The 3,768-nt window shown below is 43.3% G+C and overlaps 1 pseudogene; it reads right to left on the bottom strand.

Annotated features, from left to right (window-relative positions):
• Positions 1-1,144: 1,144 nt before the first annotated feature.
• LOC138770855 (cytochrome P450 1B1 pseudogene) lies at positions 1,145-3,343 on the bottom strand (annotated as a pseudogene).
• Between the last annotated feature and the right edge of the window lie 425 nt (positions 3,344-3,768).

Here is a 3,768-nt window from a genome sequence, read left to right as displayed (position 1 = left end):
ATCTCCTATCTATCTATCTCCTATCTATCTATCTATCTATCTCCTATCTATCTATCTCCTATCTATCTCCTATCTATCTATCTATCTATCTATCTCCTATCTATCTATCTATCTATCTATCTATCTCCCTCCTTCCTATCTATCACACATCTCTATATCTGTCTAATGTCTATGCCATAGATATTTGTCTCATACCTATCTATGGATATGGCAGTATGCAAGTTAAAACCATGATACATTACATTAGATAACAATAGGCTTCATATACAATTATATAGGATACATACATAGGAGAGACCCAGGTTACATGATAGATATACTAACAGATAACCAAAAGCTAAATATACAGTTATATGTTTACGATATGAAAGCGAGAGAGATAATAGATAGGAGAGGTAAATAGATAGATCTATAGATAAATTGAAAGATTGTTGGGAGATAGATAGATAGACAGATAGACGGGAGATAGATAGGAAATAGATAGTAGATATACTGAAAGGTAGATAGGAGATAGATCAATCAATAGATGATAAATCAATAGATAGTTTTAAGATAGATAATATATAGATAGGAGATAGCTAGATAATAAATAGATGGATAAGAGATAGATTGATTGGAGATAGATAGATATAGATAGATATGAGATAGATAGGAGATAGATGGATAGATAGGAGATAGATAGATAGGAGATAGATAGATAGGTAGGAGATAGATAGATAGATAGATAGATAGGAGATAGATAGATAGGAGATAGATAGGTAGGAGGGAGATAGATAGATAGATAGATAGATAGATAGATAGATAGATAGGAGATAGATAGATAGATAGATAGATAGATAGGAGATAGATAGATAGGAGATAGATAGGAGATAGATAGATAGATAGATAGATAGGTAGGAGGGAGATAGATAGATAGATAGATAGATAGATAGATAGGAGATAGATAGATAGGAGATAGATAGGAGATAGATAGATAGATAGGAGATAGATAGGTAGGAGGGAGATAGATAGATAGATAGATAGATAGATAGATAGATAGGAGATAGATAGGAGATAGATAGATAGATAATAGATAGATAGATAGATAGATAGATAGATAGATAGATAGATAGATAGATAGATAGATAGATAGGAGATAGATAGGATAGATGATAGAAAACAACACATAAATGCTAATAGACAGAATTCTCCCTGTTCCTATAGGCAGCAGAGCCCCAGCCTGACCTCTCTCTATATGTTCCCATCCTCAGGCTCCTGTACAGAGGAGGCGGCTGCAGCTCTAGGTCCTGGGCTTCTTCCTATAAGGAGGCAGCAGATTCCCGGACTCCTTGGGTTGAGCTGTTACTTGGAGATTTCTTCATGGATTGGAGTGACAGCTGAAGACTCCGCATGGTGGGATATGAGTAAGTGCTATTGTACTGAGCATTGTCTGTAATGTACAAGTCTTATGGGACAATGGCCGCTCCCACTAGCTGCAGCACAGCTAGTATAGGATGCTGAGACTTGTGGTTCCCCAGAAGCTCAGACAAATTTGTAGCATTTTCTAAACAGATGTCCTTAGTGCAGAATCAGGTGGCGGGGTCCCTCCTCATAGCTCCCATTTCCAGCATTGCTGGAAGGTAAGCTACTATAGATGGATACGTATGTTATGGAGATGTTGGTTCAGGCCAGAGTCTCCTGGCCCTCACAGATAGTCTATAGGGGACAGGCTTGATGGCCAGGCCATTGATGCCATTCATTGTCAGCTCCTCTTTGGGGTCTGCAAAGAATGAACAATGATGGAGGAGGATGGAAGTGAAGAGAAAGAGCTGCAGCATGGAGAGCTGATCCCCAATACATCTCCTCTTCCCCAATGAGAAGATCATCACGCCATAGATGAGGTCTTTGTTGAGTTGCTCATTCTCATCCAAGAACCTCTCAGGTTTGAACTGGTCAGGATTTTTCCATTTGTCCACATCGTGGTTGACTGACCATTGGTTGACAAACACTATGGTGTCTCTGGGGATGTAGAAGCCATCGATGGTGACATCCTTGGTGGTAGAGTGAGGGATGGTCATTGGCACAAAGCTGCTGTAGCGCATGGACTCATAGATGAAGGCTTGGACATAGGGGAGCTTGGCTCTGTCCTCAGCACTGGGCATCCTCTCCGGCCCCACCACCCTGTCTATCTCCTCCTGCAGCTTCTTCTGTATCTCAGGATACTTGATGAGCAGAAGAAGGATCCAGGTCAGGGCTGTAGAGTTGGTGTCCTGGCCTGCACCCAACAAGTCTGTGACTGTACTTTCCACATAGTCCTTGCTGAGGACTTCTGCTCCCATCCTATTGTCAATGAGCCCTATGAAGGCATCACTTATGTCTCTTGTGACCTTAGGGTTGTAAGTCTCTCGATGCTGGCTGACCTTTTCCTTCACAAATTCAAAAAACTGCACATTTAAGTCTTTAAAACTCTGATAGAGGCTCCTTACAGGGTTTGGGAAGGACTGGAGCCAAGGCAGAAGGTCCACCAGACTACCTGAACCCACAGTTTGACCAAACTTGTCATTCCTTCCAACAAGAGCCTTAAACTCCAGGTCATCATGGCTGTAGCGTTTCCCAAAGCACAGGGCACAGATCACGTTGGCGATGGCCACGGTACACTCATGGTAAGGGTCAAAGTACTCACCCCCAGTACTGAGGCGCAGGAACACCAGGATGAGGTCCTCGACCTCAGCCGCTACATGTTGCTCAAAGAGTCTGGTGCTTTCCGTGTTGACAGTGGAAAAGGCTCTAAGGGTGGAGTGAGCGATCTTCTTATGAGCTTTCCACACGTCGCTGTATGTGCTGAACCCAATGCTCTTGCCCCCTGATACCACCTTGAAGGAGGAGAAGTTGGGTCTACCGGCAAACTCTGCACTGTGCTTCACCAAAGCTTGTCTGATGGTGGACTCTCCATTCAGGACAACAATATCATGGGCGCCCAGCCGGATCTTGAAGACATTTCCATAGATTTGGGCCATCCTGCAAAATGTCAGATGAGGCATTAGCCCTAGTTGCATGGCATTGCCCACAAGCGGCCAAGGATAAGGACCTGGGGGTCTCTTCTTCTGTCCATGACCTCGGACCCACAGACAAGCTTCTAGGCAGATCAGGAACACAAAGGAGCACATGATGGCTGGATGGACGCTGCTCCTCCAGTCCTCCCAGGGTCCAGCTGCTTCTATGTAATTCATTGGAGACATCTTGCACATCTTAGTTGGTATTGGGTGTATGGAAGTCACCAGTTCTTCTCCATCTCGTGGGCTCCTGAGATCTCTGTAATGACTGTAAGTTCTCCACAACTTTTTGTTTATCCAGCTCTCACATGCCTCCCTATTAGAGTGCACAGCCCTGTCCCTTATATATAGCATGCAGGAGTGAGGTGGGGAGAGCCGCCCTCCTCCCAGCCTTGTGGACCCCACATCCCATCCAGCCCCACACACCACATCATCCTGTGCCTGTATACTGATCCCAGCTCCTGTCTCCAAGAGAGAGAGAAGGAGAAACCAAGAGGACTCACAGAAGGCAGGAGCATTGGACCAGATGTAACACAGGAGGTGTCCATATATACAGAGCAATATATGGGAGATAGATAGATAGATAGATAGATAGATAGATAGATAGATAGATAGATAGATAGATAGATAGATAGATAGATAATAGATAGATAGGAGATAGATAGATAGATAGATAGATAGATAGGAGATAGATAGATAGGAGATAGATAGATAGATAGATAGATAGATAGATAGA

This window comes from Dendropsophus ebraccatus, chromosome 13 (assembly GCF_027789765.1).
Source record: "Dendropsophus ebraccatus isolate aDenEbr1 chromosome 13, aDenEbr1.pat, whole genome shotgun sequence".
Lineage (NCBI taxonomy): Eukaryota > Metazoa > Chordata > Amphibia > Anura > Hylidae > Dendropsophus > Dendropsophus ebraccatus.
This window is presented reverse-complemented; position numbering and strand designations above follow the sequence as displayed.